The 11817-nt window shown below is 37.9% G+C and overlaps 1 long non-coding RNA gene across 1 annotated transcript in view; it reads right to left on the bottom strand.

The window, feature by feature from the left end:
* Positions 1 to 821: 821 nt before the first annotated feature.
* The window catches only part of LOC140481803 (uncharacterized), a 36892-nt gene continuing 25896 nt past the window's right edge, over positions 822 to 11817 (bottom strand). The window contains exons 3-4 of the long non-coding RNA XR_011961609.1: positions 3395 to 3557; positions 822 to 1057 (exon numbers count right to left, since the gene is read on the bottom strand). This is a non-coding gene — a long non-coding RNA (uncharacterized lncRNA). The remainder of the gene's footprint in view (positions 1058 to 3394; positions 3558 to 11817) is intronic.

The raw sequence follows: 11817 nt of genomic DNA, 5'->3' as shown, positions 1-11817 counted from the left end.
AGGCCATTGCTTTCCCAATGGGAAAGCTCTTTTCCCCAGTGGAGGGGAGTTCAAAACAGGAGGGTATACATTTAAGGTGAGAGGAGAAAGACTAAAAAAGGGACCTCAGGGGCAACTTTTTCACACTGTGTGATGCATATATGGAATGAACTGCCGAGGCAGGTACAGTTACAACATTTAAAACACATTTGGACAGGTACATGAATAGAAAATATTTAGAGGGATAAGGGCCAAATATGGGCAACTAGAATGAGTTTAATTTGGGAAACTTGGTCAGCATGGATGAGTTGGACCGAAGGACCTATGTCTGTGTTGTATGAATCTATTACTCTATGACTCTCACATTCAACAATTATGTTATTATGTTACATTGCATGTTAGGGAGAGAATAGTGCAGATAAGTTTCATTTTCCAACAAAATGTCACCCATGTCACTTATGTTCCCTCAGCAGCTTTTTTTTTGTTTCACTTCCACAACATGTAATGTGAAGACCAATCTTGTCTGGCAGTGTTTGAGCTGGTGGACAGCTGGGATTTAAATTGATGCTCATGGTACGAAACCCTGAAAGTCCTGTTTTTTTTGCTGCTGTCAATGGGTCTGCCAAAATAATTTACATTGTATATTGGTAAATCTATTGTGGTGGGGAAAGTTCCTGATAGGTAATGGAAGATATTTTTTGTTGTGGTCCCTGTTCCCTGATACACCTGTGCGTGCAAACATTTGAACCCATGAAATTAGAGTAGGTTTATTCAGTTTTTAAATTTTAATTAACTACTGCTGTGATCAGTTAAATCTTTAACACAATTGTGCCCATGGGGGGACAATCCATTCCCAAACTTAACTTTCATAGCCTGATGTCCATGACTGTAAAAGATCCAACTCTGAATTCACTCAGTGACATATGACCTGCCATATTGTATCATGGAAGGTGTTCATTCCAAAACTTCTTTCTGGAATCAGAATAATTTAAACAGAATCTTGAATACTGGGGAGGATATTTCCAGAAAGTGATGCCTATGTAAAGTGAATGCTTGTTGGTTGCTGCTCCAGATTTGTCTGGAAAAACAAGATAGCCAAAGTTAACCACATATTTGACATTTAGTGCACTGAGTACTTAGAATACAGCAGAGTAAGTATAGTACTGATAAGAAATGGCACTCTCACTGCCCATTACACTCTCAAACATTACATCAGTGGATCAAATGTATTTCTAGAATCCATTTGTGTAGAGTAGAATACAAAATGTTGTTTACAGTTCTGGTGTCCAATGAAAAGGATATTGAAGAACTAGAGGAAGTACAATAAAAAATTTGGAACACTATCAAAAAGAAGAAATATTAAAACACTCAGAAAGAAATGAACAGATTTTGAATTTTTACTTTACAAAGTCAAAGACTTTCACCTTGCTGTTTGGAAGGATTTTGAATCATTGACTGCAAAGGAATGATAATATTGTTCCAAGTTATTATTGTGTGTGTCTTGGAGGAGAAATACCGGCAATGTTCATTTTGTGTCTGCTGCTCTCGTTCTTGGAGGTGTTAGAAGTCACAAGTTTGGAAGGTGCTAGAAGAGGAGCCTTGATGAGTAACTGCAATGTGTCTTGTGGATTATAAAGTTAAAAATCAAACAACACCAGGTTATTGTCCAACAGGTTTATTTGGAAGCACTAGCTTTTGGAGCGCTGCTCCTTCATCGGGTGATTATAACAATCACCTAATCACAATTGCCTGATGAAGGAGCAGCACTCCAAAAGTTAGTGCTTCCAAATAAACCTGTTGGACCATAATCTGGTGTTGTGTGATTTTTACCTTTGTACACCCCAATCCAACACTGGCATCTCCAAATTGTGGATTATATACAGCTTCGCCACTCTGCAACAGTGGTGAAAGAAATGAATTGAAGGTGGTGAATGTGGTGTTAATCAGCAGGACTGCATTGTCTTGGATAGTTCTATGTTTTTTGAGTATTATTGGAGCTGCACTCATTTGGGCCAATAAAATGTATTCCATCGCATTTTTGGTTTTGGCTTGTTAGATGGCAAATAGGAGGTGAGTAATTACCGCAGAATTCATGTCATATGCTCTGTGCTTGTAGCCGCAATCTTAGTGTGGCTGGTTCAGTTCAGTGTCTGCTGAGTGGCAAACCTTAGGATTTTAATAGTGAGATAATGCCATCGAATATCAAGAGGTAATGGTTAGATCCTCCCTTCTTGGATATAGTTATTGTCTGGGCATTTGTGTGAATGTTGGTGTGCAAATATTAAATATCACTCATCGATGCAAACCTATAAGTTGCCCAGAATTGGCTTTAATAGACATAGACTACATCAATAACTGAGAAGTCACAATGGTGCAGAACATTGTGCAAACATCAGTGAACATCTCACTCCTGTCCTCATCATGAATGGAAGATCACTGAAGAAACCACTGAAGATGGTTTGGCTTATGATGCTAACATGAGCAACTCCTAAAGTAATGCCACGTAGCTGTGAGTGACCATATCTGGAATATTGTGCACATTTTGGTTTCCTTATCTTAGGAAGGATGTTCTTGCTATACAGGAGTGCAATGAAGCTTTATCAGAATGATTCCTGATTTGGTGGGATTGACATACGAGAAAGGGATGAATCAAATTAAGATTTTATTCTCCAGAATTCAGAAGAATGAGATGGGATCTCCTAGAAACCTATCATATTCTAAGAGGACTAGACAGGGTAAATTCTGGAAGGGCTTCCCTGATGGTGGGGAAGTTCAGAACTAGGAGTCACATTCTAAGGATATAGGGAAAACCATTTAGGATTGACTTGAGGAGAAATTTCTTTATCCAGAGAGTGGTGAACTTGTGGAATTTGCTATCATAGAAGGCAGTCGAGGCCAAGACATTGTATGATTTCAAGAAGGATTTGGATATAACACTTGCGGCTAAAGGTGTCAAAGGATCTGGGGGAAAAGCAAGAACAAGCTATTCAGTTGGATTATTAGCCAGGATCATAATGCATGGTAGACCAGAATCGAAGGGCCAGATGTCCCACTTCTGCTCCTATTTTCTGTGTTTCTAATTCCATTGTTGAATGTTGTTAGAACCCATAGACTTTGCAGTATCAATGCCTTCAGTCCTTCTTTGATATCACATGGAATAAATTGAATTGTTTGAAGGCTGGCTAGCTTGATGCTGGGACCACAGAAAGAGGCTGAGATGCATCATTTACACACACTTTTGGTTGAAGATGCTTGTGACTCCTTCAGCCCTGTCTTTTTAACTTATATGTCATCTCCTCCATCATTGAGGATGTAGAAATCTGCTGTTAGCTATAGAATTGTCAACCACTACATACAACTGGATGTAGCAAAATTTCAGAGCTTAAAATGATCCATTTAGTCTGGGATCACTTACCTCTATCACTTGCTGTTTATGTTGCTTCGTAGCATGTAGTACTGTGGTATAGATTCACCAGGTTGATACCTCACTTTCAGGTAAACCTGGTGCTGCTCCCAGCATGCTTTATTGAACCAGGGTTGATCGCCTGACTCAATGATAAAGGTAACTTGGAGGAATCCTGAAATTATAAAAACATACAGTACAGAAGAGGCCCTTTGCCCATCAAGTTTGTAACATCAAAAATATACCACAACCTACACGAGTCCTATTTCCCACAGCCTTGGATGTTACAATACTTCAAATGCTCATCCATGTACTTCTTAAAGGTTGTGAGGTTTATAGAAAGAACTTCAGCACAAGCTCTTGATTATTAGTCCAGTGACCTTATCATTATGCCACAACCTCCCCATTGAAGAGTATAGTTGGTGATAGCTTTGAAGTCAGCATTACTGAGACTAACATTTTTGTTATAGTCCATACTTACTAATGAAAATTCTACAAGTTGCCATGATGGGATATACTGGATCATGCAGTTGTTGATTGCGGTTGCATGTAACTGATGGCTCACAGTGCCTCATGTGTGAAATCTATCCTGTTCAGATCTATTGATAATGCTGTATATATTGCAGAATATACTCAATGTGAAGGCAGTATTTCACCTCCGCAAAGACTGTGTGGCGGCCACTCCTACCAGTACTGTCATGGACAGATACATTTGCTATAGGGAGATTAGTGAGATGAGGTCAAGTCTGTTTTTACTCTCACCACTTGCTGCAGGTCCATCAAGCATCTACGTCCTTTAGCTCAGTCAGCAGTGGTGCTATTGAGTCACTCTTGGTGATGGACATTACGTCCGCTATTAAGAGTATATTTACTTCCTTGAACTTTCAGTGCATCCTCTAAGTGGGACCATGACAATTCATAACCACTGGGTCCACTTGTGGACTCCAAAGGCAACTCCTTCCTCTATGTATGCCACTGTGCTGCCACATCTGGTACATCCTGCCAGTGCCTGCATTAATGTTGGATGGTTGGTCCTTCCAGTTTCTTTCTGTTTGTAATGTTTTAAAGAGGTTTGATTCTTCTGAGTAGCTTTAAGAGTCAACCATGTTGCTGTGGATCTGGAGTCACCAGGAGACCAGTGGAGATGAGGATGGCAAATTTTCCTTCTCTAAGCACATTAGAGAACCAGATAGGTTTTCATGCCAATTCCATTAACCTAGCTTTTAATTTCAGATATTTTATTAATTACATTTGTTTTTCACCATCTGCTGTAGTGGAATTGGAAATGATGCAGAATTAGCTCATTCATTGGGATACTAGTCTTGTGGCATTACCAGCAGGCTACTTCCTCCCTATGTGATTAGGTGACTCCAGATCCACAGAAATATGGTTGACTCTTAACTGCACTCTGCTCTAATTAACCTAACAGACTTTAGTGCACATGCCCTAAAAAGCCACTTATTCCAAGACCAATTAAAGATGGGCAACAAATGCTGATGTTGCAGCATACCCCTAAATAATAACATTTTGAAACTGCCCTTTTCAGTTTACTTTGCACAGTAGTTGATCTTGAACCAACCTCTATTCTTAAGATCTGAAAATGTGTTGCTGGAAAAGCACAGCAGGTCAGGCAGCATCCAAGGAACAGGAGAATCGACATTTCGGGCATAAGCCCTTCTTCAGGAATCCTGAAGAAGGGCTTATGCCTGAAGCGTCAATTCTCCTGCTCCTTGGATGCTGCCTGACCTGCTGCGCTTTTCCAGCAACACATTTTCAACTCTGATCTCCAGCATCTGCAGTCCTCACTTTCTCCTCTATCCTTAAGATGCCCATCATAATGTTTTATCTGTTTTAGCTCCTTTATAGTATAATAAATTAAACATTTTCACTTAATTTGTCGAAAAAAATATTTCTAAACATTAAACATTAAACTGACTATAGTCTCAAATGTCTAATTGTGTAAGCAAACTCAAAGTTTCTTTGCCTCAGCTGTGATTTTTAAAAAAGTGTTTATTATTTTTAAAGTGCCTTTCACATGAACTTTATTAATGTAATGAAATTGGGATTGACGGGGTCATATAGAAGGATATATTCATGGCACTCAGTGCCCATCCAAACTAGAACTTTTTTAAAATCTAAACTAAAAGAAGCTTTAGATTGTTTGACTCACCTCTCACATCAGTCTGGATGTCATGATGAACTAAAGCATGGCAAAACTATTCGGATGCTGCCTGAACTGCTGTGCTCTTCCAACACCACTAATCCAAAAACTATTTATGTGGTCATGGATTGACAAAACAGTGCATCCTCTGACCTATTGTGATCAAGACCACGCTTTCATATAATCACCAGCACAATTGTTACTTGTGTGAAAGGAAACACTATTTCAAACCTCCAAAAGCCAGAGGATATTAAACAATACTAGTGGTGCTGAGACTCTCTGCAGGACTTCTACACTGACGCATATGATTTGACACCACAAGGCAGTACAGTCTAGGGTTGTCACATCTTGATTAACTCCCTACAGGTTTTTAAATTTATACTGCGTTTTCTGATCACACCATAAGAATCAATCAGTAGAACCACAGCATGACTGAAATTCCACTTTGTACAGGTATGATAAAAAGTTAACATAGCAGGCCCAAGCCACAAAGATTGCTTCCATTACTAATAATAGTTCCAAACACGTCCTTTATCCCTATGTTTTTGCTCTGACATTTCTCATATGCAGTGCTCTGTACTGGTTTCCCTGTACTGGTTATATCACTTTGCTGATGAAACATAAACTGTTAAAACTGGCTTCTACAGCTGAATCTAAAAACATCATTTTAAAATAAAAAACAGATGTGTGTTCATCAGATTTATTGAGGTTTCTAGTCTGTTGACCATTCCATAGCAATGCCAACAATGAATGCACAAGAAACTTTAATCGCAGCATGAGATCCTTGGCTCAGAAAAATTGCTAAAGATTTATATGTATGGTTTGATAACAATGAAAGACACAAGCAAAGATGACTATATTCTGAAGTATGGTCTTTATAAAAAGTAGGTCACTGGTGGCAGATCATTTACTTCTCTTCATACTCCAGATGTTTTTGTTGTTACATGCTTGTGGCTTGACTTTCAGGATTAAATATATTTAATTTTCTTTAATTGTTATGCATGCAGTGAGGAAAAAAATTAAATATCTCACGTGAGGTAAGGAAAAGGACTAAATTTTTTTTGAACTGAAGAGAGGTATGTGGTATCCTGTCATGGTTGAAATGCTGGTGATGGACAATCTGACAGTGTTACTGCCATGCTGGTACCTGAATAGAGTTTATTTATTGTTTATGGAGCTGAATCGGAAACCTTTCTGCCCCAGTGTGTGTAATTCTCCACGGAGTCAATAGTCCCTGTGAGGGGTTCTGAAGCGGCTCAATATTCCATTTATTTTATTCATAAAGAAATTCTAAGCTTGAAAAGATGAAGTAATTGACTTACAGGAATGACAGTTAAGCCCACTAAATTTAATCTTATCCTCTCAAGTACAACAGATCACGCTTACAAATTATCACCTTGCACCAGACAGGCCTGCACTCTTCACCTAATCCAGATGGAAATGAGGGTCTCTGTTATTGTATTATCTGACTTTGCCATCAGCATTAATCCGGCTTAACTCACTTAATGATGCCACTTGTGGCGCTCTGAAGGAAGGAGAGAAGTCTATAAACTAGTTCTATTAAAATGCAAATCTGCCCCACAGAGAAAATAAGTGACACAAAAGTAAGAGAATTTGACCATATACAGTACTGTATCAGCCTCATGCCGCACTAAACTGATACCAGTATAATAAGTGAACCTGCAATTATTATTCTAGCCACAGATTTCAACTGAAATGGAGCCAGTCTAGCACAGAATGTCAAACCGCTTCAACAAACCAGCGTGTTTAATTCCTGTAGAGATTTATAGTTTTTTGTTGTCAGGAAATGAGCAAACAGTTATCAGTGTGAAAGCAGAGTTATCTTGAATCTCCATGCTAGGCCATTTTACTGATACTATTTGTACTATATACCACAGGAAATGAATTTTTTTTCATATTCCTCTTTCAAAGCCTTACATCATCTTAAAATCCTCTCACAACAGATTATTCCATTTTGTTGACAGTAAAAAACAACTCTGTGTGCTAAACAAACTACCTCCATTCAACGGATGATCAAAATGCAATATGTATCACTGAGTTTATTACATTTATACAGATTTCTATTGCTATTCTCAGATATCTTTTTAAAAAAGTGCATTATTCTCAATTTTTAAAATGCAATCAAACCATGAAGTCAGAAGAATGCATCGGAAAATGTTATTTTGGAGAAAAAGCAACATTTATAGAAGCAAGTGGAGTTGTTTTTGAAATAACTGTACTGTAAAAATTAACAAGTAACTATATTTGTTATATTTTGGCAAAATTTGCATAGAATATTATGCATTACAATTGAATGCATATTAATTTTAATGATGTTATTTTACAAAGCCTAATTAACCATTGAGAACTGGTTTCTGTTAAACTAAATCATTGTTATCTGGCATTCTCAAGGAATAAGTAGTGCTGGTTAATCTAAAATACTGGTGAACAGGGAGTTACATTATTTCAGATGTGAAACAAGGTCCTGTCTTTGACGGGTTGAGGGAAGAGGGGCAACACTTGGACAGTCAAAGGTCCCAGGATAGCAGGGCATTTCTATAAAAGCTCCACAAATGAAGATTAAGCTGACACCAGAATGGTATTCAGACTGGATTTTAAAAACAAATCCTGCCCTTATTTTCACTGCCAGTCACTTCAAGCAGTACATCTTTATTCAAGCACAATAACCATAATTGATAATTTCAATGTAAAGTCTAAGAACACCTTCTGCAGATTTACAGTTATTACTGTTATTATTAACTGTTTTTAAAGGATGCAGCATCTGAAAACGAAGATGAGTGGCTTCTAAAAAGGTGTGAGCTATCAGAAATTCTGGTTACGTAAGAATTCCCAGTTGGTAGAGTGCTAGATAACACAAAGTTTACTGTATTGTGAAATTGGCTCTCTTTGTATATTACAGCTCATTACCATGTTAACTGCAGTTCCATGATAATCCATATGCTTTATAATTGAACTGTGTACTGCTGTAAAATTTTGTTAGAGGAATATGAAACTACATAGAAATATAATGCAACTTACAACCGGTATTATAAATTATTGATGTTTATTTTTAATAATTCAATTTTTGATTAATATTGCAATCTTAATTTATCCTTTCTAATTTGTCCAAACAAAAATCAGTATCCAACATATGAGAAGCTATTCAGCCCATTCAGCCTCCAATGCCATTCAATAAGATCATTACTAGTTTTTGGCAGAACTCCATATATTCGCCTTTAGCCCATAACCCTTGATATCTTTGCTTTATGAGATTGTCTCTCATCTTCAGATTTAAAAGTAACAACTGATCTAGCATCCATTGTTGTTTGTGAAAGATAGTTCCAAACATCTACAGTCTTTTTGCACAGAAATTCTTCCTAACGTCTCTCCTGAACACCATGCACCCAATTCTCAGGCAATGTCGCCTTGTTCGAGAATCACCAATGAATGGACCTAGTTTATCGACATCCATTCTGTCATTCCCTGTTAATATCTTGAAGATTTTGATCAGATAACCCCTTACCTTTCTGAATTGTAGAGAAAACAGGCCTAATTTGTATAAAAGAAACAAAAGAACTGTGGATGCTGGAAATCAGAAACGAAACAGAAATTACTGTAAGATCTGACAGGTCTGGCAGCATCTGTGGAGAAAAATCAGAGTTCAGTGAGCTTTCTTCAGAACTGATGCTAGTCGGGAAAAAGTTGCATTTCATGCAGAAGATAGGGTGTGGGTGGGGTTAAGGAGTACTGTATATGATAGGTGGAGATAGAGCCCAAAGAGAGAGAAGAACAGTTAGACAGACAAAGAAGTTGATCATGGTCAGTTTAGGAGAATGAATGGCTGCTAATGGGGACTATTAATGGGTAGTATGCAATAGCAGACCATGTGATAACAATGTGGTGATTGGTGTAAGGACATGGGACAAGGTGCCTCAAGCCCTATAATTGTTGATCTCGATAGTGAGTCAGGAAGGCTGTAGTGTTCCCAAGCAGAATATGAAGCGCTATTCCTCCAGCTTTCCCTGAACTGAGACAGGAATGTTGACCAGGGAACAAGATAATCTCTTTTGCAGCTCTAACTCACCCATCTTTTACTGCTTACCCCCTCCTCTCACTCCATCTTCTGCACAAAAACAATTTTTCCCAAGCTACCATCAGTTCTGAAGAAAGGTCACTCGACCCAAAACGTTAAGGCTGATTTCTCTCCACAGATGCTGCCAGACCTGTTGAGATTTTCCAGCCATTTCTGTCTTTGTTCCTAATTTGTATAATTTTTCTTCATAACAATACCTGAAGTCCAAGTCATTCTTGCAAACATATGCTTAGGGGGAGGTGATGGCCTAGTGTGATTATTGCTGGACTGTTAATTCAGAGATTCAGCTAAGGTTCTGGGAACTCAGGTTTGAATCTCATCATGGCACATGGTAGAATTTGAATTCAATACAAAAAATGTAATCAACAGTTTAATGATGACCATGGATCCTTTGTTGATTGTCCGGAAAAATCTATTTAGTTCACTAATGTCCTTTAGGGAAGGAAAGTGCCATCCGTACTTGGTTTGAGCTACATGTGATTCCGACACACCACAATATGGATGATGCTTAACTGCCCTCTGGGCAATTAATGATGGGCAATTAATGCTGGGTTAGCCACTGATGCCCTTGCCCTGTGAAGAAATTAAAAAAGAAATTGTACTTCCTCTGAAGCCTTCCTAAGATATCTACCCAGATTTGCTTGCAGTACTCCAAGTAGGATCTAAGCGGGGTTTTGTATAATGGCAGCATAATTTCTGCATTTGTATAATCTAGTTCTCTAGATATAAAGGCCAGCGTTCCATTTGCTTTCTTGATTATTTTCAGCACTTAAAAGTTATTTAAAGGTTTATGCACCTGAACACCCATGTCTCTTTGGACATCCGTTGTATTTAACTTCAGACCATACTTCAACAGTATAAAAGAAAGCAAAAGCTCAAATTTCATTTTTCTGGTAGATTTTTGATAAATTTGAGAAACATTGCAATCATTCAAAAATATTGCAGCTGCTGGAACAAAGTATCTATTTATTTAGATTTACATTTGCCAATTAAATGTTGAAAATATTTTGCTCTACAAATTGCTGGAAGAGTGAAATGGAAAAAAAATGTCTATCCATTTGGATGACTTTGGTAACTTAGTGACAATGTCAAGAAGTAATGGTGTTTCTAATCAATCACATTGAAGGACAGTGACATTAACATTACAAGCACACAGAGGAAGTGTGAAGTAGACTGGATGTATTCAATGATTCTGGATTAGTGGTGCTGGAAGAGCACAGCAGTTCAGGCAGCATGCAAGGAGCTTTGGAATTGACGTTTCGGGCATCAAATCAGGCATAGAACAAGATACAGAGGGAAAGAAAGATTGGAGTGAAAGGGAAGGCAAGAAGTAAATAAACCTTTTGTTTGTTCTGATCACTAAAAAAAGAGTTTGATCAGGACATTTGGTCCATCGAGTCAGCTCCAGCTGGAATCAATAAGGTCATGGTTAATCTGACTGTAACCTTAACTCCACTTTCCTGTCTGTCCTTTGTAATGTTTGGCTGTCTTATCAATCAAAATTCTTTTTAATTCAGCCTTGAATATATTCAAAGACTTAATCTCTTCTGCCACGTGGGGAAGTGAATTCCAAAGATGAATTACTTTAGTAATTAATAAAGAGAAAGAAAAAAACAATCATCCTCATCTCTGTCTTAAATGGGAAAGTCCTTATTACTAAATTATGCTCCGTAGTTCTAGACTTCTCCTTGAGAAGAAACGCTCCCTGAATATCTAACCTGCCAAACTTCCTCAGAATTGCTTGTTTCAACAGAATCATCTTTTATCCTTCTACACTTCAGTGAGTATAGGCCTAACCTGCTCTACGTTTCCTCATCCCATATGCAAACTTGTGAGCCTTCTCTGAACTGTTTCCAATGTAACTATTTACCTCCTTAGATTAGGAGACCAAAACTGTACTCAGCACTCTGGGTTTCACTAATGCTTTGTTCAACTATGGCTTCTTCATTCATCCCACTTGCAAGAGACCAACGTTACATTTTACTTCTTAATTATTTTCTACACCTGTACAGCAAAATGTGGTGATTTATATATGAAGAAACCCAGATTTCCTCTACTGCAGCATTCTGCAATTTTTTTTCTATATAAATAATATTCTGTTTTTCTATTCTCACTGCCATAGAGAATAACCATACTTTTTCCCACATTATGCTCCATCTGCCATTTTTTGTCCCCTAATTT

Source organism: Chiloscyllium punctatum, chromosome 10 (genome assembly GCF_047496795.1).
Source record: "Chiloscyllium punctatum isolate Juve2018m chromosome 10, sChiPun1.3, whole genome shotgun sequence".
Taxonomy (NCBI): Eukaryota; Metazoa; Chordata; class Chondrichthyes; order Orectolobiformes; family Hemiscylliidae; genus Chiloscyllium; species Chiloscyllium punctatum.
The sequence above is the reverse complement of the archived record's forward strand: the minus strand, read 5'-3'. Positions and strand labels throughout refer to the sequence as shown.